This window comes from Pleurodeles waltl, chromosome 9, assembly GCF_031143425.1.
Source record: "Pleurodeles waltl isolate 20211129_DDA chromosome 9, aPleWal1.hap1.20221129, whole genome shotgun sequence".
In the NCBI taxonomy this organism is placed as follows: Eukaryota; Metazoa; Chordata; class Amphibia; order Caudata; family Salamandridae; genus Pleurodeles; species Pleurodeles waltl.
Genome location: NC_090448.1, coordinates 69,063,779 through 69,090,241, shown reverse-complemented (window position 1 = coordinate 69,090,241; position 26,463 = coordinate 69,063,779). Strand labels below are relative to the sequence as shown.

General features: G+C 42.2%; 1 protein-coding gene across 1 annotated transcript in view; it reads right to left on the bottom strand.

The window, feature by feature from the left end:
• EFCAB12 (EF-hand calcium binding domain 12) overlaps positions 1 to 24,226 on the bottom strand; it is a 123,778-nt gene extending 99,552 nt beyond the window's left edge. The window contains exon 1 of the mRNA XM_069206319.1: positions 24,106 to 24,226. The gene's annotated coding sequence lies outside the window, so the exon portion shown is untranslated. The remainder of the gene's footprint in view (positions 1 to 24,105) is intronic.
• Positions 24,227 to 26,463: the final 2,237 nt, after the last annotated feature.

Here is a 26,463-nt window from a genome sequence, read left to right as displayed (position 1 = left end):
CTATTGAGTAGTACTTGTATGTTACATGGAATCCAAGGATGGCTAAGAAACTACAAGGGAGTACCGTTTGCTCTCGCCTGAGGTCAAGACAGAGAAGTTGGAACTACTGAAGCAAAAATGAGGACGTAAGACTGTTTCTACTTTCGTGTATCATTTGGGTAAAACCAAAGAGAATTATTAAGCATTTTAAACCTGTGGGGAACATTATCTGCACCTAAGCCTAATTCCTGCCTCCACCAAAGACTGCTGGGAACTATCATCAGCGGGGTCTCTCAGCTGGGAGCTAGCAGGAGAGAGAGCGGGAGAGAGAGCGGGTGTAGTGTCTACAAGGGGGAGTCAGGAGTGTCACTCTGCATTCATAACTATGTTGTGTAATATTCGGTTCCGCGGAGTGATTACAAATACTTTCTTTTCCAAAAAGACAAACACTGGGCTGGACCTTAAGTTACTGAATTTCTTGGTTGATTATTGAGTTCTGAGCTCTTGTCCCGCACACTGTCTCCCAGAGAAGCCTCCGACTACTCGCCCTCGCCACATTGTGAGTCAAGCGAGGAAAGGATTGTACTGTGCCCAGTTTGTAGACCATAGTAGGACACCCCCCAAGACAACAGCAGCAAACAACCTCAACCACCACGGCTGAGGTCCAGTATCCAATCAACCCAGTGCCCCCCACCCACGCTTCACCCCTCTCAAAACAAGATACGACCTTATGAGTACCTCTCCAGTGATTAGGGCATTACAGGCAACACACAAAAAATCACACATGCAGTCTGGTAGTTGTGTGGATCTGGCTTTCTGGAGGGAATGTGGAAGTAGATGTCTCTGCCACTGGTGGAGAGGCAAGTGCCATATGTGCAGATGTTGGTGTTGGCGCATGATGGGTGTAGACCATAACCCTAAAAAATAAATTGCAAAACATTCCAATACATCACTTAAGGCATTTTTTAATAAACTGCATGATACTGTTACACAAAAACATTTAATCTGACTGACTACCTGCAGTACTCCATAGCACACAATGTAACTATGAATTGTTTAAGAAGAGTTGCAGAGCTCTGATTTTATTTTTTTAATAAAACTCTTTAACTGATATGCTTCGGTACTTTTGAGACTTTTTGGGTGCTGTCTTCTATTCCAATTTTGACCTCAGCCTTAACTGAAACCCTTATTTTTAGGTCAAGCACACAAGTGCTTTGAACTGTTGGAAGTATTGTGGGCTTTTAACCACGCCCATCACTTTCACTTGTTCTTGGGCTTGCCTGTTAAAAATCCCTTGTTATCATTGGTAAATGCTTTACATTTGTTACCGCCTTGCAGACTGCCCCTGTTACATGGATAATTGTACGATTGCTAAAATATGTTACTGTGAGCGAACTTCTTTTTCCTTTTGTGTCTCTCATTTGTGCTCATGCTATTGGCGAATGCAAAAACAGCAGAAGATGGACGGAATGCAGAACAAATCAAACATTCACCCCCAGTCACAGATCTGGGTTTAAACCATCAGTTTCTTTTTGCTTGCCATGTCATTCCAGCTCAGACCCAGCCATATGCAAATCAGTCTTGACAGCCCGAACTGCCAGGCCAGGCCCTACCTGGACTAGAAACAGGCATCCTGGGACCAGTTTCAGGGTATTACCCTTCATCAGCCAGGCTAGCTTGAATCTGGTGGCATATCAAGCATGGGACCCATGTCTGGGCATACCCTTCCCACTTGGGACGACAAATGCAAAAACAACAGAATATGGACGGAATGCAGAACAAATCAAACATTCACCCCCAGTCACAGATCTGCTATTGGCGGCCATGTCTTTTTTACTTGGCTTGCTTATGTCAACTAATGTTTTACTTTTCAATTTCAATTTATGTGGCAAGAAAAGTCCAGTTAGGAATTGACAACGCCAATACCTCTAACTGGAGCAAAGGCGAGACCCATTGCATTACAAATGCTTTTTCCTTTTCGTGTCTCCACTATTGTACTTTCTTATTCCCCCTTGTGGTTTGTCATTCTGTATTTTCTTTCTCATTTAGCAGCCCAGCCATCTCAACTACCATGGAGCACTCTATTTTGTAGTGCTTTTATTGTATCTGCCACTGTAGGATTTTTACACCAGATAGTGCATATTAATTGTATCTGTCAGTGTAGGATTTTTACACCAGATAATTGCTTTGTGGGTGCAGCCATTCACAAAGTCAGTGGATCCCTTGTGTGGATTCTAGTGCCACGTCTTGTGTCTCGCAGTTTTTTTTAAATCTCAGTTTAAGCCCTACAGTTAGCCATGCCTTTGGTGCGAGTGTGAACAGTCATCTCCAAGTGGCAGAGAGCACTGACTTTTCTTGTGTGTGAAGTCCGGACACATGTGCTGCCTCTAAGCCCTGTCTTTTCCAATGCATGTGAGTGCAAGGATATTTCTGCCCACTGTTGCCCACGAGCCAGTCAACACAGGAGAATTAGGCAAGGAAGTGTGCACTTTCAAGTGAAAACCTATTTCGGAGCTGCATTTGAAAAAGGAAGCATGCAATTCTTGTACTGTACTCACACTTGGGAGAAAGAAATTGAGAGAGTGAGCGTGAGGGCTATATTTGCAAAGTTTGTTTGTCATATCACTAATAAATCATGCTTCCCTTTCACTACAATCTGGCATCGTATCCCCAGCATAAAAAAAAAGCATTTGCAATACAATGGGTCTTGCATTTGCTCGGGTTAGAGCTATTAGTGTTGTAAATTCGGAACTGGACTTTTCTTGCCACATAAATTGAAAATGAAAAGTAAAGCAGTTGACATAAGCGAGCCAATTTGAAGTGCCGAGTGACCAGGAGCACAAGGAGAGACCAAAAAGAAAAATAAGTTTGCTCACAGTCAAACGTATCTGCAAACGTGCAATTATCCAAGCAACAGGGTTGATGGCCAAGGCGATAACAAAACTGCCCCAAGGAGGGACAAAACTAAAGCATTTACCAATAATAACAAAGGATTTTTAAAAGGCAAGCTCATGAACCAGTGATAGTGTTAGGCATGCAGTGGGTGTGGTTAAAAGCCCAAAGATAGATTACAACACGTCAGAGCACTTGCACACTCACCTAAAAAATCACAATGAAGAAAAAATGGTGGTTTCACGTCTAAGAAAGCCCAAAATGATGCACTGAACATTATTTACTTTCCTGCCGAGATAGGTCTTCTAGGATCTTTTCGGACTTGACAAATATTTTGTGACTAACAGACCTGCCAAGTGATGAGTCTGCAACTCCACAAATTAATAAATTGCAAACCTCATACAAAAAAATATGTTTTTTCTAGAATTTCTTTTTTTTTAAATAAAAGACATGAAGGAATTACTCTAGCAACTAATATGGGAGTTTCTGTCGGTACTTGTGTGCTTAGTGAAGTTTAAGACTTATTTGAAGAAAGGAAAATCAGAGTACAGTTCTGTATTGGATAAGTGCTTTCCAAAGTGTGTCCCTATTGACCACAATCTGCTACGGCCCAGATCAGAATACACAAGAAGGGGATAGAGATATGGAATATCTGGCCAGCCTACTGCAAATGTTCCATGGAAAAATGAGTTCAAATTTTTTTGTACAGCTTACTAGATATTTGAATTGCTTCGTTGGCGTACACCTGTCAGTTGTTCCATCCCTTCCTTTCCCAGGAGCTAATAAAGGGATCGTCTGGATGCAGATACTGATGCATTTTTACAGCATTAGCAGCAAATGCAGCACAATTTCAAACACTCTAAACATTTTGACAAAGTACAGGGTTAACCCCGAAACCGGCCCCAGGATGCTTGTTTCTGGTCCAGGGAGGACCTGGCCTGGCAGTTCGGGCTGGACTGTTCCCATGAGGAACAGGGTCAAGACTGATTTGCACATGACTGGGTCCAAACTGGGGTGGCATGGTGAGCAAAAGAACGATGGATTAAACCCAGATCTGTGACTGGGGGTGATTGTTTGCATTGTCAGCACTCCGTGCATCATCCTTTTGTGTTGCTAGCCAATTTACTAACCAGAGCCAAGTAATCTGGTGGGCTGTAATTTATGAACCTCCACACACTTTATTTGAGGATGGTGTACAAAAGGCAGTAATTAGTCTGTGAGAATAGAGGATTATTTTTGTTCTTGGTTCTGAAACTTCTTTCCCCATGGATGGGTACACACAAAAAATCCACATGATATATTTAAAAGGCTTTATTAAAAATGGATGCCCTAATCTAGACCAGACTGTATGGATAGATAAACTATAAAAACAAATAAAACAGTGTCAATAAAATGGTGTACAGTTTGCCCCACCTTAACAGTTTTCTTGTTCTTCTCCCCCTCTATCTTTGAGGGGTTTACATACTTCAGGATTTAGTAATGTGGTTCAGACTCATAACAGACTTAGGGGGTTATTCTAACTTTGGAGGAGTGTTAATCCGTCCCAAAAGTGACGGTAAAGTGACGGATATACCACCAGCCATATTACGAGTTCCATAGGATATAATGGACTCGTAATACGGCTGGTGGTAAATCCGTCACTTTTCCGTCACTTTTGGGACGGATTAACACCTCCTCCAAAGTTAGAATAACCCCTTTAGCCTCAACACATATGGACAACACTAGCACACGCTAAGCCCCTATGCAAGATCCACTGCCAGAGTGGGAATCCAAAGCAGCCCTGGTTAATTTTGTCAGACCAGCCCCCAAAGGGTGTGCAGTGAACAAGCCTGACCACTACAATGGGTCTTGGGAATTTCTCACCCCAGGAACATTTGGGGAAAATGGCAAAAACTATGCATTCTACAACACATTTTTCATTATATATTCAATTGTAATACTTTTTAAAGCACAGTAAATGATGATCTAACATTGCACCAGCATACAGCAGTCTTTGTTGGGGCTCTTCAATGATTCACTCACCATCACCCTCTAATAGTGCATTTCATCTCCCAAAAGCCCCTCTCTAACATGTATTCCTTTGGTTTTATAGCACCTCTATTACCAGCATAGGGTGTTGCAGCACTTTATAGCTCAAAGACGTATAGAGACAATGAATCATACTTCTGTAAATGAGTGTATAGAAAATGTTACATAAGGCACATTTTCTAAGAGTGCTTGGACTGGGAAAGCATACACTCAGGATTCAGAACATAACACAGTGGTTAGTTAACTTTACTAATAACAATGGATTTCTACCCTAACAAAACCTTCTTAGCAAAATTAATATAATCAAAGAATGGGGGAAAAACATAACTTTCTAAACTGTATCATGCAGTTAGAATGCAGCTCTTTGATGGCAGATCATGCCTCACTGGTCTAGATTATGATTGTAACTTATGAACTGCACAGTAACAAAAGCAGCTGTATAACAAAACCAGTATCCCACTGAGCTCTACACATAGAATGCCGATCTGTGATCTGCATAGTACGCATTATTTACAGCAGGCATACTAACCCTCTGCATTCCCTTAGATGAGTCAAAACTGGCACTAGACAGAACCTCAATCTCTCTCTCCAGCAGGAACATTAACACAGGTAATTAGAGAATATAGTGAAAGCAATTGCGACATTTTGATGGTGTTTATGTGGCGATCATTAAAGCATTAATTTATAAAAATCCGTCTTTGGTGGTCAGTCTCTCCATTCTATCCCCTACCTCAGCGGATCCCAAACTGTGGTGTGTAGCCCCCCCAATGGTCCGTGACACATTCCCAGGGGGTCCACAGCCCTGGGTCTGCAGGAAGGCATTTCTCCAGCTGAGGCCTCTGACAGAAACACATGAATGTTTTTAACTGTATAACCTCCTTTGTGCAGCTGTTTTAAAAGCACTACAAAGTTCCTTGTGCAACCAGTTGCTTTCAGGCACAAATAAAAGCATCAAGATAACTCTTGTGATTAATATTTCTGTTTGAGAGTGATATGAGTTTTGTCCAGTGGCAGGTTTGGCTCATCTAAGGTAGCGCAGCTGGCTAATATGCCTGCTGCAAAGAACGTGTATCACGCTAAAAACTGTATTTTATATGCACAGCACAGTGAGTTACGGCTTTTGTCACAGAGATTTGTTTTTACTGTGCAGTTCATAAGTTACAATCGTAATCTAGCACAGTGAGCTACGAACTGCCATCAAAGAACTGGATGCTAACTGCATGGCACAAATTAGATAGTTATGTTTTTTCCCAGTCTTTCATTTTTGTTATGCTGCTAAAAAAGGTTTTCTTGCATAGAAATACATTTTTATTATTAAAGTCAGTGCTAACGACTGTGTTATGTTCTGAATCCTGGGTTTGTGCTTCTCCAGACCAAGCACTCTTAGAAAATGCCAGTGTGGATGCAAAACTCAAGATAGAGAGAGAGGGGGACCAGGAGCCGAAAAGGTCCAGTACCCTGGCTCCATACATTAGTTAATAAAAAATGAAGGATACTGTTCCTAACAGAGAAGATCCTAGAAGGCTACACACTCACTCAGGTCAAACAGTAGGGGAATTGCTCTCTTAAGTTTTGTTGCCCTCACACACCCCAAAAGGTAACGTCATGCTTCATCATCGGGCTGCTCCTCGTAGGGCCGCCACTGCAATATCCTATGGCCTCACAAAGGGTACTTTAGCGAAGATCCTTTTATTAGGCACCTTATTGTGAAGCCTATAAGTGTGAGGGTGTCCTAAAATATGAGGTCAAATATGCAAAACTAAATGTAAGTGAAAGGAGTAGTGAATAACTAAAAACGTCTAGGGATTACCAAAAAGTAATTTAATTACTCAGTACTTCTGGTGGGATTAAAGAAAAAGCCACCAAAAAGGCATTGAGGGCTACTTTGGAAGGTAACGAACCCACATAGCCATAAAAGTCAAAAGTGAGTACAGGTTGACATGTTTTGCACCTGGCGGTCCAGGAGAATCAGATCCACAGCGCTTCTTGAGGACCACAAGTGAATAAAAGTTCCCTAGTAGGGAACTACAAATGTCAGCGGGGTGGTACGCTAAGGGTTACCACCACAAGTGTAACAAGTGACCTATATTAATGTTCACTCTTAGAAAATTAAACTAATTTGATAGTGTGAATGTCCAGCCCTGCAGAAAGTCATGATGGGGCCCCATAGGGCGTGGGCTGATGGTAGCGTTCAGCTCATTAAGGTTTGTGGAGCATTGCACATGGACGACCTACCCGGCCCTCTGCTTGCCTGGAAAAGTGTGAATGTTCAGTCCTGCAGAAAGTCATGACAGTGCCCCATAGGTCGGAGGCAGAGGGTAGCATTCAGCTCATTGAGGTTCATAGAGCATCGCACACGGACGACCTACCCAGCCCTCTGCTTGCCAGTCAGAAGTTCCTAAATGGTACTATGGGATCAGTGCTAAGAGTACAAAACTTCCTTGAATCTCCCTCATCAAGTGCCACACCAGAGGCACCCATGTCAAACAATCTCACCATCCACGTAAGCAATGCTTCCCCAGATTTCTGTTTGAATCCGTCTATAATATCATTAACTTCTTGCTGGGTGGAATCTTCTAGGGAGTGCATTTCAATTCCTCCCGGGTTCTGTGGAGTGCCCTGTATTTTTCATCTAAATACTGGCTGTGCGCAAACCAGCTTTGGCTCATCTGGCTCAAACTGGCCTCCACCTTTTTTAACTTCTTCATCATTTGAATTTGAAAAATCAGTAGTTTCCCAAATGCTCATATCCCATTTTTCAGGGTCCCAGTCTAACCCTGCTTTAGCAATAGCTAACTGAACTTTCTTTTGATTGATTTTACCCCTTTGTTTCTGATACCTGTGTTGAGGGACTTTGACATCTGCCTTTTCTGCAACAGGCTGATACGTATCTGCCTTATCTTACAATAACTTATTCTCACAAGACAGCATGGTTACATTATTTTTTAGTTTCAACCAGCTGCCTCTCTAATTGCTGGGTTTCTTGTTCCAGCTGCTTACATGTTTTATGCATGTTTCTATAAGCAGGTAACAGAATCCAGTCTCGTCAGCCAAAAATAGATAAATCACAAGTCTGTTCCAAAGGTACCTTTTGCAAACATAATAAAACATTTTTTGGCTCAGCTTCACTAAGACATTCATCCCAACTCTCGAATAACCCATCGCCACAGGACCACTCGTTTGCAAGGACATTATAAGGTTCTTTGACTCACCTTAGAATCTCACATGAAACCTGGGAAACTGCCTGTGAAGCTGCTTTTGACTTCTTGCCAAATATTTTTCAATTTTAAATCTTATACTTTTCAACCTTTCACCCTTGTACTGCCTGACTACGCTAATTTCTTCTGCTCTGCTTCAGGCTGAGAGAAAACAAAGTGAAAGGAATGCAAAGAATGCAGCACTCTTAGTCTGAGTAATGAATTTATTAAGGCACTTCCCAGGTTGTACGAAGATAATAACATGATCACTTACTGTGAATGCAGCAATACACGTGCAACTCTTAAAATAATTACAGCAGTAGAATAATAATGATCAAAGAATATCAATACATCAACAAACAATGAATGTATATCTATATATATATATATATATGCAGTGACTACGTATTCATGCATGCACACATCAAAGCTAGAAATAAGAATTAAAAATGCATCACCATGGGGCTTGACTCCGACATCTTCCCTTGTCAGCCAACTTAAGGTTGTGGAACCTGACAACCGAAAGACAAAAGAGAACCACCCTAATGGGATTATTCTCTGGGCAATGCATCCATTCCAGGAGATGAGTACCTTCTGTTACAGCTGTCAAGCTTCCCCACCTTATATTCCTTAAACAAACTTAAGTGGTAGGTTCTAGAAACCCTCCTTCCTTTGAGCAAGTTGTGAAATTCAAGCGCTGGCCGTACCAGGTCAGTGTTGAAAAAACACAATCAAGACTGGCTAGATCTCACATTATATTTCCAAGACCGAGCTGTAGCCTGCTCTACCATAAACATTCTCAGCCTGGTACATCCTTATCTACATTTCTCCCCAATGTTGTGTTCCCTTTCCTAGTGCGAAAAAAGTAAAAACACGTTAACAAGCTGTGCACGGAAAAATACCTGCGCAACCAATGTGACAGCGTTTGAAGCTAAGCTAAGCACAAAATGGAGGCGGTGGTCAGGATGGAACCGGTGGTTAAATACAGATAGCATTGCAGACCAGGTGACTGATATTTTTTAGATGTCTCCATTTAATCTCATGTGATACCAATGAACAGCAAGAATTTACACAGTAGGTTTGTGGCACTCAATGTAGCCTAATGATAGAAGATGGTTTAATGTCATCATGGATCTCGATATTCAGTTCTGACTTTCATTCAATAATCTGGTATTATTCTGGGACACATAAAAGGTACTTGCGTAGTCACTAACTACTAAGAGGTGTGGTAGGGGAATGCTACAGCTAGGAAAAACCTAATTACTGCTTTTTCCTTTGTCGCTTCAAGTCTCCTTCCCAGACATTCCCATTCTCATAACCCTTACTTTTATCTGGTCTCTCTAATTTAATATTCCTGAAAGGAAACCCCTAAAGGAGTCAGTGCATAAATGAGCACTGTGTGACTTCTGAAGATCCTGCTGGTCATCCTGACACACACCATTTGAAATGTCATATGGACAGAATTCGACCCACAACCGGAAGCCTAGTTTTAGACATTTTAACAGTCTTATTTACTTTGTGAGCACCATCTAGTGACCCACATACACCTAGGGAAAGATGTTTTACATCTTGGATGTGATTTTAATATTGGCCATAGGCAGGCTCGGGTAGATCACATCACTGTTTGGAAAAAGGGGAAGTTTACTCCTTTGACCAGTGTATTTATCCTGATGACCAAGGACATTTCCACAACAAACAACTCCCAGGTTTATCACGCTCTGTCATGACTTAAAATATGTTCCCATAAAGTGGGGTCAAGATAATAGGAGATAATCACAAGCTCCTTTCCAAATAAAACAATCTCACCCTATTTGAGCAGTGGTAGCACTCCTTCATCTGCACAGTCATATGTGAGGTAACTAAACATATTGCTTTGGTTCTGAGATACACTATCCAACCTAAGGCTCATTCCCACCCACATGATGCCAAACAATATTGAATTATACTTTAACTTTCACACAAAACAGCTGAAAGTCTTTCCTGGGACACCAAAATTCCTTAAAAAAACACAGGTTAGAGAAAGTCAGGGTTGGGATAAGCAGAGAGGTGATTTGATAGACAGAGTGGTAAAAATACAACTTAGTCAGAGGGTCCTCTTAAAAATGGGGCCCTGGCAATTTGTCCACTCTGCCCATGCCTTAAAATGATTGTGAATTTGAAGAGAACCAGGTGCAGTGAGGACTCCACATAAGCGCTGCAAAAAAAAAAAAAAAGTTATTCTGCCAGACTGGGCCTTCTCTCAGTGACTTTGATTCTTGAGGCACTCCATAGATGCCAGTTGACCCCTATGCCCAGTTAGAAGCATATGGCGGTCGGCTGTGCCATAGACAGCCAACAGATTCCGAAATATTTGTGAGGCTGGCTAAATTCCAACTTAGCCTGTAGGAACGTCACCCCGCCAGATGCTTGCCACATGGATTATATCATGCTTGTTGATATGAGGTCTAATTACTGTGCATGAAAAATGCAATATGTGTTCATGTAATGATGCTTTGTTACCTTTGTTTCTATGCTCATATTTTGGAAAGGCAGATTTTAAACAGATCGATCATTGGGGAGCTTCTGAGTATAGGCTTGAAATGTTATTTCTAGAAGGGTGATGCGGTTTGAATGACTGTGCGTTTGAGTTTCTCCAGGACTTAAATTTAGAGGAAAGTAATGCTGATCATATTTTTCATTTCAGCCATTATGCGGAGGAGAACTTTCGTAGCCCTGTGCCAAACTGCTTAAGGCTTTGGTTGCCAAGACTGACATTGGCTCTAAGGTGTTCAAGTTAAATTTATGGGGGGTGGGAAGGAAATCGACAACTATGTGGTTTGTTGTTTGCCTTCCTAATGTTTGTGAATGCTGATTCACAGAAAGATGGGTGATTGATTGTTGAAGTGCAGCTGTACATAAATTAGTGTGTCTATTAGTAGGTGGTGATATAACCCATTTCCTTCTAACCAATTGGACGGTATTGACATCTATTGTGAAACATAAATTCAGGGCCTCAAAGGATGTGCTCGATACAATAGGGTGAGTTTAGATTCCCATGGCTATGTCCGTACTCCTGAGCCTACACCTAAGGCCTCAGGCTACTCCAGGTTAAACATAGACTACTAGGGCTACACCATGGGCCTGATTACAAATTTGGAGGAGGTGTTAATCCATCCCAAAAGTGACGGTAAAGTGACGGATATACCACCAGCCGTATTACGAGTCCATTATATCCTATGGAACTCGTAATACGGCTGGTGGTATATCCGTCACTTTACCGTCACTTTTGGGACGGATTAACACCTCCTCCAAAGTTGTAATCAGGCCTCTAGTCCTCTGGACTAAACATATAGGACTAACTAATATCCCATTGGCATAACACTAAAACCAAACTCCTGAACTTATGTAACATACAATTGTGGTGTGGGACGTCAACATTCCATGGATGCTCCCCACACATGCAGCATCTAATGCGTATGTTCTGTGTGCACAACCTTAGGAATTCATATGCTTTCTGTGCCAAGAATATAAATTCCCAAACAATCAGCCTGTGCACAGGCATGAAATCATTAACTCTGTACAGGTAAAACATATCCAAGTCCTGAGGGAAGAATGACACACAATTCCTGAAAAACTGGTAATACAGCCTATTTGGATAAAACAAGTGGCCTTTGAGGAATGGTTGATGCTGTCTATGCGGAATATACAGTAAGTATATTACTATCCCACATGAACTGCTGATTCTGTCCGTTGTGTAGTTAACTAAAGCAAAATAAGTTATTGCTTGGAGACATTCCTTAAAATATTCACGTTTTATGCAGCATTGTTATGAAATGTTTCTTTGAAAATGATGCTAGGTTTATACTCTTTCTCCAACCATAGTTTCTTTCTGAAAACCTTTGATAAATAGCTGAGAAACGTTTTTTTCCACTAAACGCCAGAATGCATTTTTTTAAAACACTTAAACACTATGGCGATGGCTGGAAGATAATACTTACTAAGTGACATCCTTAAAGGTATGAAACGTTCAACTTAAAAGGAGCAATTAATAGAGGAATGAAAAATAATGTGACTAAATGGATGGTCTTTGAAGGTGCAACAAACTAACAACTATGGTTTTCTCCAGTTTCCAGAGATACAAGGCACAAAAACATATGCAAGAACTAATGCTTGTATCAATCAAGAACACCTGGATATCAGATCAAGAATTTTTCCGGTCTGGCATTAGCCAAGACCTTTTGATTATCTGGCATTAGCCAAGACTTTATGATTTGTTTAAAATTATAGGCATAAACTACTGGCTTATAGGGGCTTTCAGCCACCCCTCTGGCTTTGTTATTGTGCCATTCACATTTCTCTTCCGCTCGCTTCTGGACAGCGGTGCTGGAACAATGTTCAGAGTGCGGTGCTGCCATCAATGTTAGATCATTGAAGTCACAAGGACTGAGCAAAATCCAAACATCACATAAAGAACAAGTGTAGCTGTTAAAGCTGCACACACAAAGAGGTATCCATAGCCTATAGGAGAGGTAGCAAGTTTATAAAGTATAAGCTCAGGAAGAACAACTCAGCCATCCACATCAGGGTCAGCCACTGGTCACACTATTCAAAACATTCCATGGAATCTCTGTATTACAATTCTGGAATGAGCTGATGCCAGCTCTAGTTACCAACCCTCTCACATAAGGTTCCCTCCCTCTAACATAATAGCGAAAAACAAGATGACCCCGAAGCAGGCCAAACTCCAGAGAGCCTTACATGAGATAACACACCTATATACAAAGAATAAAACACATGTCAAAATGTATGTGAAAAAATATTCAGCAAATTCACAGTCATACAAATATGCAGGACTTCTTACTTTCCTTATGGACAAAGTCATCCAGATATGCAGGAATGTGTACTTTCCTACAGGACTTCCTTGATAAAGAAAGTTTTATCTTACTTCCACTTTTGTTACTGGTATCACAATGAATTTCCTCAGAGTTAATTTTACCTCCTTCATCACACCTATCTTTGTCATCCCTTTCTTGCTGAGATTACCTCTCAGCATCTTCCAACTTTCTTCCTTTATATACCACCACTCTGTTGAGATTCCACACGTGGTGGTCCTCAGCCAGATGGCATTGGTGAACACTTTTATAACTCTCATTGGTTTTAACAGCTTAGCCCCAACTACATTCTACCCCGGTCTTTTTATCATGACCAAATGACCTACAACTACAGCTGTTGGTTTAAGTGAGTGTTTTTAATCAAAACAGGTTTTGCTGTTTTTTTATCTTCAAGTCCTCCTTCATCTTCCACTCCTCAGACAACACTTCTCCTCTCTTCACCTAAAAATGTATTCACTCAGGACGGTTCTAGAACAGTGTTAGGGTGTCTTCCTCAAAACAAAACAAAAGGTGACGTACCTGTGGTTGTGTGTGGTGTGAATCTGTATACACCAACCCTCTTAGATACTTCTTCTCTCCAATTAAGGCAATTGACTTTTTCTAGAGATATGGTCTCTTTTAATGAACGATTAAACCTCTCTACCATCCTGTTAGATTTGGGGTGATAGAGACCACATTTCTTATGTACAATGTCACACCCTTGAAGAAAACTCTCCATCTCCTTATACACCAGTTGTACTTCATTGTCCGTTAACAACATTTCAGGAAGGCCCTCCCTTGCAATAAGCTCTTTCAAGCAATCAATCACATGATGCGTTTCAATGCCCCGGGAAAAACATACCTCTGGCCATCTGGAATACAAATCAATTATAACAACACAAATCTCATGACCTTCCCTATGGATGGCCCCAAAATGTCCAGAGCAATGTCTTTCCATGGCCCACAAGGGAGTTTCCTCATTACCATGTGTTGGACCCTGGGTTTTATGTTCTTCTCGCTCTAAGTACACTGCACGCACTCTCGCACCAAGTGTTCAACATGTATATCCATCCCAGGCCAGCAGTATGTTGAACATAACCTTTCTTTGGTTTTTTAGATGCCTAGGTGACATTTATGTGCTTGATCTAGCAATTCTTCTTGCAGCTTAACAGGAGGAATCAACCTGGTTCCTGACTTCCTCTCAACAACAGACCATTGATAGATGAAAATTGATATTTCACCCACCAGAAATCCTTACAATCCACACCACCTTGTTATTTATGATTCCAGCCAGTATGGTAATACTTCATCCCCTTCCACTGCCTCACGCCATCTTCTTTCAGAAATTATTTCATAATCAACCTCACAAACTCTGTGTGATCACTGGTTGAATCAGTAGCATGTTCCATTTTTTCCTCAGGTACTAATCTGGAGAATGTATTCGCTATCACATTTTCTGCCCCGGAATGTACTTTATATTAAATTTGTATTCTTGTAAATGTACCACTTATTTTGAGATTCTAGTATATACAGAGTTGGATTCTTTTGTATTGAAAACTCACACATGGTTTGTGATTAGTCCTCACTACAAATGTACTACCCCACAAAAATGGCTTCAATTTGTTTACTGCCCAATGAACAGCAAGGGCTTCCCTCTCTATGCCAGAGTATCTACATTCCACACCTGTCAGGCTCTTCAAGATGAACTTGAGTATTTGCAGGGGCAGACCCACCTTGTTGCAAAACTGCCCCTAGTCCCTTGAGACTGGCATCCATTGTGATAAATGAGCTTTTATTGGGGGGTCGAAATTTTTAACCTTGCGAGCCTCTGCTAATCTACCTTTAAGTTCATTAAGGGACAGATGTAGCAAAGGTTTTTACCCATTCTGTGTCTATGGGAAAAAGTGTTACTACATATGGCCCTAAATTCCATCTCAGAATCCGAATTCCACACAAAATTAGCTCATTTCTTCAATAAATTCCTCACGTTGTAGTTGACATCAGCAAAATTTTGAATGAACGTAATATAATATTCAGCCATTCCTAGACAGCGCATAAATTCTTCCTTGGTAGTTTGAGAAGCCATGTTCTGAATGGTGTTGACAATCTCTATTTTAGGAATCACTCTGTCACTTGTTATGGTATGACCTAGGTAATCAATGGTTTTAGTACCAAACATGCATTTTTCCAGCTTTATAGTAAGATTGTGATTACATAGCTGACCCAAAACTTGTCTGACCCTAGTATTATGTTCTGTCTCATCATTCCCATGTATCAGTATGTCATCTTGGTATACACAAACACCAATCAACCCATGCAAAATCTTCTTCATAACTCGTTGGAAGAGCACCACACATTTTGCTACAACTGGGCAGTGAACCTGGGATCAGTTTAATTTTGTGGCAGTAGCCCTTCATACAACCTAAACCTTCCCTACAAAAAGGCAGGGAAATTCCTTTTCAATATACCTTGTAATCCAGAGTCTGGAAAGTTTCACATCACCTACCTCATTCACATCATTCATTTTCTTCACAATGATGGGGTTTTTGCTATTAGGATCCAGCATGACACCTAACTCCCTTCGATGCAACAAGCTTATTACGCTGTCACCCTTCTTAGAGATATATATCTTGCCAAAGGTACAGCGACCTTCATATTCAGTCATGCCAACAAAATAACCATGTAATTTAATAGGGTCTCTACCATAAGCTTAAGGCTTAATGTCAGGCTTGTATAAAGTCACCTTCCCTTCCAATTTATATTGTAGAACTTACTAGCTATAATGGTGATCTTAGCCCCAGATTCAAACAAAACCCTGGTTCTTTTACCCATAACTTCTATATAATCTAGGGGGTTATTATCACTCCTGCTTCCAACCTGTAAAACAATTTACCCACACTCCAATCCGAGTTACCTTTGTCCTCACTGTCACTCAGGTCCACTTCATTTACCTACTGTTTTACATTCTTCATTCTGCAGACCAAGGCAAAATGCCTTTTCTTGCAATACAGGCACACTGCCTTGAGATCAGGGCACTCTTTGTCATTAGCAAGATATCCTACCCTATCACACCTGAAATATCTCTTCTCTATCGTAGATTGATTCTTTGTAATGCCACAGCCTCTATGCTTTTTCTTCTTTACATCATCTTTAACAGACTCCTTTTTTCTATTCTCACACCCTACAGTTTGTACCTCCTTGGATGCGTCTTTTTTCAACACTTCCACACATTTCATGGAATGTTCAATCTTTTTAGCAATGAGCAACACTTCATCAAGAGTGGGCTTGTCTCTGAGCCACAGCTTCTCTCGCACTTTCTCAATGTGACACCCCAACATGAATTGATCCTTTCATCCAACAAAGACCCAAACTTGCAGGAGGACGCTAATCGTCTAACTTCAGTTACATAGTTTTCTATGTACTTTCATTCCTTTTGTGCTCTCTTCCCAAAATAATAACGCTCCAGAAAGGTATTTTCTTTAGGCAAATAATGTAAGTCCAGTTTAAATATGCAAGTTTTGTATTCATTCAGATCAGATGAGTGCCCAAGCCGAGCGCATCAGTGTGACCCTTCTTTCACAATAGCTGTGCACATCAGCAAAATACCTTGTATTTACTTGTGTCACCACAATCCTTCCTTTGTTCATTGGAGCCATTGCTGTGCACATCAGCGATATGTTCATCACTGCATCACCACAATCCTACCTTTGTTCGTTGGTGCTGCTGCTGTGCACATCAGCAATGCGCTCCCCTTTCTGTGGTGGTGCTTCGTATACAAGGTTGCCAGACAGCGTCTGTTGTAACCTTGTAACGCGCACCCAACTGCTTTGGCCAATCATGGATATCGTAGCTTGTAACCAATTAAAAGTTCAGATGAGCGCGTCGTCAAGAGCCAGGCAACAGCCCCTAGGTGTCACAGCAGGCGCTGTGTTGAACGTTCCCTCACCAGCACGAGTACTTCCTCGTGAATGGTGTCTCGATAGGCTCTGAAGCTTTTAAATAATGGCGGTTACCGTAATACCTTCACTGTCAGCCCCCCGGATATTCAGTCATCTCCTCTGATCGCCACTACAAACACACAGTCTCAGGTATACTACAGACTCTTACTTCCAGGTCGATTTGCAAAGGCCCACAGTATGAAACAAAATGCAGATTCCTCATGTCCAGGTGCCAGTTTGCCCAGGAATATCGCAGAGCACTCACCACAGCTTCCACCAAAAATGGTTGGGGTGTAGATTATGCTCTTGTTAATTTCTCATGGCAGTTTCTCCTTTCCCTGAGGTCATACTTCTTGGTCACCCACAGCTGGAGGTAGCTGAAATAGAATGCTGAGCTGTCCTTTCCTTTTCTCCTTCTTTTAATCCCGTCGCCAGTGTTAAATTTGCACCCACAAAGAGGTATCCAAAGCTGATAGGAAGAGGTAGCAGGTTTATTAAGTATGAGTTCAGGAAGAACAACTCAGCCATCCACATCAGGGTCGCTCACTGGTCACACTATTCAAAACCTAACATTCCACAGAATCTCTGTATTACAATTCTGGAATGAACTGATGGCAGCTCTAGTTACCACAGTAGCAGAAGAGTGGTAAGGTTGCAATCTGGTTTTAGTGAATAATTATCATTTGTACATAACGAAGTAAAGTGTATTGATGCTCTTAAAATTCCTAGTTTCCATCACACTTCTGGATTAGAAAAAAAGTGCTTTTATTTGTGATTCTATTTCAGGACCGGAGGCTCTGATTATGCTATCTCTCTCTTTACTGACCAAATACAGCAGCCAATCAGTTAACAGTAAAGAAAATAACTGCACACTCTATGATGCTACAATATAGTATCACATGCCCCAATCACCAACCACGACCTCTGTCCATAAATGGCATGACGCCAAATGTCACTTCCTCTTTCTTTCCTGCTCCGCAGCAGATAAGTACTATTCGTTTTTTCCTCTTGTTTGATTAAATCCTAATTTTCATACCGTGTAATTTTGCCTAATGCTGTTATTGTCGGCGAAGCGATTTTGCTTGCTTGTTTATGGTCTTTAGCGCTTCATGCGTTACTAAGTTATTGGTTTCGTGACGATTTTTGTGCCCTTTTTTGGTGGAGGGGAGCGTGCTACGCGCGTAGTCTGTTTTTAGTTTTTCATACACGTTGCGCGCGCGCTGTTTTACGAGCCGATTCTCTCAGTTTCACTTTACTGGAGATCGGCTCGTGATTGCAGCGCAAGCTACACCGGAATCCTTTTTGTTTTTTCCCCATGTGTTCCCTGACGCCCAGCGTGTATTAGCACCTGGGTTGTAAAATAAATCAAGGCTTGGCTTAGAGTGTGTCACAGGCAGCTCCCTCCATGTCTCATTGGGCTCTACATTTTTTTTCTGCCTATAAGGGATTTTTACACTCCCCCTGTACTTATTGGTTTTTCCAATAATAGTTATACTATTGTTTGATCTATATTAACATTATGGCTCAATGGAATGAACAGGAAGCAGGGTACTTCCCTGATGACATTGGTAACCAGCTAGAGGTTAACCTGGTGGAGGCCCTTGATACCAGGGTTCAACAGTCAGTTAATGATGCCCTAATGAGAACGTTAGGGCCCTTTTCGGGCCAACTTTTTGGCTACGCTCGCTCCCAAGGTTGGCTTCACGGACAGCAACGCCTTTCTGAAAGGACTAAAACTAAGTCCAGGTCTAAATCAAAAAATTTAGAAGGATCTGATGCTCCTTCTTGGGACTTAGATGCAGACTTATTTGAAAACCTGCGTAATAAGCAAGTTACTGAACATAACTATAGTTCAAGAAAAGATTCTACCTTCTCCCCATCCTCTTCGGATAAGGATTCTTCTTCTAAGGATTCCGATGACTCAGAGGCTCCGGATCCCAGTAAAAAAATCAAAGAAACAGATGTCTCCTCTTCAGGTGTTGGATTTTGATCCCACTGAGATTGTACACCCCAGATCATTCAATTAGCTACCGTCCTCTAAAAGGCACAATATGTACACTCCAATATTAGATGGAGTTTTGACAAAGAGGTACGGTCGCACCTTCGAGCAGAATGTCCTAGACCAGATTTGGACGATAAGGTGTCCGACACTACTGAAATTGATCCCACCATGGTCACTTTCATGAAAAAGTTCACGAAAGATCCAAAGAAAGGACTGGATAGGTCTTGGCGCCTCTGCCAGGATAAACTTCTCAATTGAACAGGTCCATTAACTAAAATCCGAGATATGGTTTTTCTTGCTAAGGAGTCTCACACTCCTGTAGACACAGATGTTCTCATTGGATGGGCTCAGCGCAATATCTGCGGAACGCAGAAAATCCATTCTCATGCATATTGACCCGAAACTAGCAGATTTAGCTTCTTCGGAGGCAGGCCCAGCTGCAGACGGACTTCTTTTTGGATCCGCTTTTATCAAGGAGCTGGGCAAGTTTTGTTCTACTTTTTCTTCTCTGGATAAGGTGCAAATGTCCCTTAAAAAAGTTTTTAAACTGGGCCTTTTTGTCAGGGCCGATCATTATGGAGGACGTATGCCTGGCCGAGGAGCTTTCTCAAGTCCTCAAAACTATAACCTCAGAGGAAGAGGCGGTTGGTATGGAGACCAATCTGATTCTACTTTCTACCCCACTCGCTCCAGAGGAGGTCGCCCCAGATTTCGCAGGGGACCCCATAGGGGACAACAAGGAGCAATCCAAGAAGCTGGTTACTCAGGTGAGCATTATTCCCCATACTCAGGTACTTCTTGGGGGCAGGGTGGGGTTGTTTCTAGACAACTGGAGAAAAATCTCTGGGGATCCTTGGATTCTTCAGACAGTTATGGGCTTTCATCTAGAGTTTATCGGTACTCCGACACAACTATCCCCTCCTATTCAAATGACTTTTTCCCGTTCAGATCAGATTTTTATAGACATAGAGGTGCAGGCTTTGTTAGACAAAGGAGCAGTATGTTTTTCAGCTCTTCACCCTTCCGGTTTTTGCAGCCCCATTTTTGTGGTAGACAAAAAAGGAGGGGGTCATCAGTCAAGTATTGAATCTAAAGGATTTCAGCTATTGGATCTTGTTCAGACGTTTCAAAATGGAAGGGATCCACATGTTGAGGGATATTCTATTAGAAAGAGACTGGATGGTCCGCCTGGACCTAAAGGATGCTTACCTCTTGATTCCCATCTTCCCTCCTCACAGGAGATTTCTGCAATCTCTTTGGAAGGGCCAATGTCTGGAATTCAATGCACTTCCGTTTGGCCTGTCATCGGCCCCTTGGTGCTTCACAAAACTATTAAGACCAGTAATGAAATGGTTGACGACCAAGGGAGTCCGATTGATCATTTATCTAGACGATACCTTATTGATGGCTCAGGACCTTCATTCTCTTCTGACTCATTTAGACTGGACCATCAGTCTTATACAGGGCTTTCTTATCAATGTGCAGAAGTCATTATTGAATCCGACACAAGTGATAGAGTTTCTAGGCTTCAAGATAGACTCAGTCCGCTCCCAACTAATTCTTCCCTCGCAAAAGATTTGCAATATCAAGAGGGAGCTGAGGTCTGCATTGTCCAGTTTGACTATTTCTCTGAGGAACATTGCCAGAATAGTGGTTCTTTTGGCCTCATCTATTCAGGCAATCATTCCCGCCCCTCTTCACTACCGTGCTTTGCAGAGACTCAAAACCAGACATCTGCAGCAGGGTCTATGTTATTCAGAATTGATTCCTTTAACCACAGAGGTCAAGTCGGAAATTCATTGGTGGCTCCAACACATGTAAGCCTGAAATGGCAGGGCCTTTTTCAGCTCTCACCCAGAGGTGATGATCGAATCAGACACTAGTCAGTGGGGTTGGGGAGCCCGTTGCGGTTCCCTAGTGACTGGGGAACGATGGTCAAGGTTGGAACAGACTCTTCATATCAATTATCTGGAACTCCTAGCTGGCTGTTTTGCCATAAAGAGTCTTTCTCCTCAGAAGATGGACTGTTGCATTCTGCTGAGAATGGACAGCATCTCAAAGGTACGGTATGTCAACAAGCTAGGGGGGACGAAGTCCAGGATCCTGGCAGAGATTGCCAAGGATTTCTGGCACTACTGTCTAAATCATCTTCTTATTGTCCTCGCATAGTATCTCCCGGGAGTTCAGAATACAATAGCGGACTAGAATTCCAGATTTCTGACGGATTCCAGCAACTGGAAACTGGATCCAATGATTTTCTTTCAGATAATCAGAGAGTGGGGGCTTGCAAAGTGGATCTTTTTGCATCTCGCCTCAATTCTCAGATATCAAAATTCTTCAGCTGGCGCCCTGATCCTCTGGCTCTGGCGACAGATGCATTTCTTCAGGATTGGTCCCACTTTCGAGGGTATCCTTTTCCTCCTTTTCTGATGATACCCAGGGTCCTGTCTCAAGTTCGGAGACAGAAAACAGACATTGTACTGGTGACTCCATTTTGGAGAGCTCAACCTTGGTTCCCAATTGCTCTGCAGTTAGGTTGTGCTCGCCCGCTGCTCATGCCTCCTCATCAGGATCTTCTCTTGAGTCCGGAAGGCCTTCAACATCCACTGAAAATATCAGGGAAATTGACATTGATGGCTTGGATGGTTTCAGGTCGAGATGGAATTCCCCAGGTCTTTCACAGCAAGCTGCAGATTTTACCAAGCAAGCTTGTGCCACTGGAACTCATAAAAGATATTCCTCAGCATGGTGCAGATGGAATGGTTGGTGCAATGGAAGGGGTATTAATCCTGTGGAGTCAGACGTTGAGCTGATTGTAAACTTTCTAGCAGAACTGGCTGGTTCAGGTTTGGCTTACAGGACTATTAATAATTTTAGATCGGCCATTTCAGCTGACCATGTTCATATTGATGGTAAACCTGTAGGTGAACATCCTGTGGTCTGTAAATTATTGAGGGGTATTCGTTTAGCTAACCCCCTCAAACCAGATATTCTGTCTTGTGGGATGTGAATACTGTCTTGAAGTATTTAGACGCATGGCCTGCCAATAAATATTTATCTCGTAAAACAGATTTCAGCAAAACTGACTATGTTATATCTGATTTCATGTAAGAGAGTCTCGGATGTCAAGGCGTTGGATTTGGCTGGTAGGGTGTATTCTCCTGAAGGTGTTACTTTTAATATTACCAGAAGAACAAAAACTAATTGCAGGTCAGTAACTTATCCAATGTATCCGGATAATTCAAAACTGTGTGTAGTTCAATGTTTAAAGGATTATGAGTTGGTTACTGATGAATTTAGGCAGGTTGCTAATGGTCAGTTACTAATTTCTTTACAGAAACCTTTTAAGCCGGTTTCCTCAGCCACTCTATCAAGATGGATGAGATGGTTAATGGGTGAAGCAGGTATTGATACCAGTCAGTTTGGAGCTCATTCTGTTAGAGGGGCTATGGCCTCCAAGACATATGCCTTAGGTTCTCGATTGGAGGACATTATGAAGGCAGCGGACTGATCATCTGAATCTACGTTTAGTACATTTTATTATAAACAAGTGGTAGATGTTGCTACTGTGGAGATTGGACAGCTTTAAACGAGCATAATTGTAGCCTCCGGTCCTGAAATAGAATAAAAATAATTTGAGCTTACGCATCTAGAATTTTCAATTCTATTAAGGACACAGAGGCGAGGATTATCCCTCCCTTAAATACATTGTTATGTCATTTATTAAAAAATATGTATATCACTTTGATACTGTATTGTTTGTTTTTTACCCTCCCTTATTAATATATTAGATAATTCAAAGTATTAATGACTAGGTTAAATTTATGAGATATTACCTTCTATTCTTTTATGTTTTAGGGTCTGATCAGAAGACTACCTGACGTTCTATCAGTTTGTTTGTAGATGAAGTCATCTATATATGGTTCAGTTCCTTGGAAGTTTTCGCAACTCCTGGCTCCTGTTGAGCTCTTTTGGTTTTTCCAGTTCTGGTTTGGAGGATCGATGGATCAGCACCTACGTATGAAGTTTTGTTTCTGAAGTTTAAGGATTATCTGACTTTGACAAAGAAAGAGGAAGTGACATTTGGGGGTCATGTAATTAGGGACAGAGGTCGTGGGTGGTGATTGGGGCATGTGAGACTATATTGTAGCATCATGAGATGTGTAGTTTTTTTGTTTACTGTTAACTGATTGGCCACTGTATTTGGACAGTAAAGAGAGAGACAGCATAATCCTCGCCTCCGTGACCTTAATAGAATTGAAAATTCTTGATGCGTAAGCTATAAAAAAAATTATTTATAATGTGCTGATATACTTTATCGTTTTAGGAGAATCCAAAGGGCTCAAGTTCCTCCAGTGTATTCACATGTAGCTCATCCAGTCCAGGTTTTTGCTTTGCATTCAAGGACTTGTACTCCTACTTTGTAGCATTTTAAATAAAACCCAGAGTACAGGTCTAAGAATTAAAGAAAACACAGGAGCAGGATTCTTATTTAATACTTCTCCCTGGGAAACTTGAAAGATTTGAGAACACAGACAATGGAAGCAGCTGCCGTTAATCACTTCCTATTATAGAACCTACCGCATATTTTAGCTTCATTTGGAGGATTGCACTTCCTTGGAATTATTTGTATCCTCCAACGTGCCAAGTGTGTCCCATAGACTTCACAGGGGTCACTAACCAGCAAAAGTTCTTCAATCCTCCAATAACAGTGCACCTCCACTGACTTCAATGGGATACCTCTTTGGAGATTCAATATGTTGAGAAATATAGCTCTTATCACACATAATATGTACCTTCCAGCTTGTGTATCCTACTATATTTCTGTGTATACTTCTATGCTAAAAGAAGCAACGATGCCTCAAAGAAAATTGTGTTTTGTCCATTTCTAGGCGTCACATATTTACCTTGAAAATATTGACAGTGTTTTAAATGGGCTGGTGCTATCTGGTACCGAGTACCTGCACGTCTTTAATTTGAAAGGGAGAATACCTGCACTTCTCAGCACTAGTGGATACATTCATTGGTAGCGTACCATCACTTCTCAGAAGCTACCGGTACTCTAAACAAAGAGTACCCGCACTTCTATATTTTAATCTAAAACAATAGTAATACCTTCGTCGTGACAATAAACTTTACATTTGTGTCAGTGTTTGGGAAGCCGAGGAGGCAGTGGGCCGTCAAAGAGTATTTTCGGTATGGGGGAGCTGGGTGGGTACCTGTCTCTGCTCCTGGACTCAAGTTCCAGACCACTTCCCGAAAACTGCGACAAGTTTGCGCCCGAGGACTCCGCTGCGCATCCTCGAGACTAGAGTGTTACATCCCGTCACCATGGAAACTGGTCCACCCTTCCGCCATAGTCCCGCCCACACAAGACCTTACCTGTCTGTCAGAATATTATGCAGGGCGGGCTGAATGACGTCATAAAAGCACTGAGGAAATGAAACGGGCAGAAAGGAGTTAATTTCAGACGTCGCTTGCGTAAACCGTCCACATTTGGGATAGATTATTTTACTGGCAGACAAAAGGCAGGTTTCTCCGATCTAAAATGGCTGCACGCCTACGTGCTCACAAACACGGCAGCGATGGAGGCATAAATGAGCTTGATTACAGTCATCATAATAGCCTCGAAGAAATCAGGACGTGGCCAGCGCCACCTAGTGTCCTTGAAGGGCAGGCTGATAGCTAGGTCGCTAGAAAAGCTAATGGTTTCCAGACGGGGGTGGGGGCTCAGTAAGGAGTGGGGCTCCGGGAAGGCCAGAGCAGGGCGTTAATTCTTCTCATTGGCAAAAATACATCATGTTCTCGATCGTTCTGCCCTCCCCCCACCCCCCCCAACAGCAATACTGCTGTTCATTTCACCAAATGTGAATAGGGTGACAACCTGGCGTTGAGGCAAATTCCGTGCAGGACTGTAAAAAAAATCAGAACAAAGGGTCAAAATTCAGGACAAAAATTCAGGAGGAAGGGTCAAAATTCAGGACAAAAATTCAAAAACAAAACATTGGTTTTACAGACACGCTCAAGAGAGGCCATGTCTCACTATGTTAGCTGTGCATTTATTTACTCTTTTTTAACATAGTACTATTTATTTACTGTGGTCTTTTTGTGATTGCCTCCTGGTATATTTAGGTGTCACATTACGTCCTTGTTCAGTAGTAAATTAATGCCCTCCAGCACTGTGTCAAGGCCATCACGCCTACCCAAATCTACCCAATCTTTCTTAAATATGAAGGCTAAGGGGTCGTAAATGCAGTGCCAGGGCTCGCAAAGGGCAAGCCAGGAGTCGCAGCTGCGACCCCTAAGTGACGTCCATGACTACGCCTCTCTACTCTGTACCATTCTACTCTATGCCAATGCACTTTACGCCTCTTTACACCACTGCGCTCTGCACCTCTGAATGCTATATCACTCTAGTCTAGGCAACAACGATCTAGTCCGCACAGCTCCACTCTATGCCACTCTGCAACACTGCACTGTTCGCCACTGCACTCTATGCTAATACACTATGCTAGTGCACTTTACTCTGTAACACTCAACTCTATGCCCCTGCACTCTACATCAATACACTATGATACTCAAATGTACTCTAGGCCACAGCACTCTACACCACTTTACTCTATGCCATCACACTCTACGCAACGGCACTCTACCCTGCACCTTTCCACTCTACGCCACTTCACTCTACTGTGAAACAAGCTACTTTATGCCACTGCACTCTATGCCACGGCTCTCAACGCCACTTTACTCTATGCCATCACACTCTATGCCACTATATGCAACTCCACTCTACCTTGCACCTCTCCACTCTACAGCACTTCACTCTACTGTGAAACAAGCTACTTTACGCCGCTGAAATCTGCGCCACTGCACTCTGCGCCAATGCATTCTATGCCACTGCACTCTACCCTTCACCTCTTCACTCTATGCAACTGCACTCTACTCTGAAACAATCTATTTTATGCCACTGCACTCTGCGCCACTCTGCCCCACAGCACTCTAAACCACCGCACTCTACTTCAATGCACCCTAAACAACTGCACTATACGTCACAGCACTCCGATACTCTGCAACATTGCAGTGGCTGCCTCTATACTCTACACCACTCTACTCTGTACTACTGCATTCTGCACCAGTACACTCTATTCCACTGCACACTATACCACTCTACTCTGCATAACTCCATTCTACGTCAACTCCATTCTACATCACTGCACTTTACAGCACTATATTCTGCTCTACACCATGCTACACTACTCCACTCTGCACCACTCTACGCTGCTGCACTCTGTGCCACTCAACACTACTCTGCACTCTATGCCACTGCACCACTCTACACTACTGCAGTCTCTGCCACTCTATTGTATGCCACTCTCCCCACTACACTCTATGCCACTCTACTCTGCCCCATGCCACTCTATGCCACTGCCCTTTACTCTGCACCCCTGTACTCTACGCCACTGCTCTCTGTACCACTCTATGCCACTCTACACCACTGTACTGACACTCTACTCTACAACATCGCACTTTCTGCTCCTGTACTCTACACCACTCTACTCTGTACTACTGCATTCTAC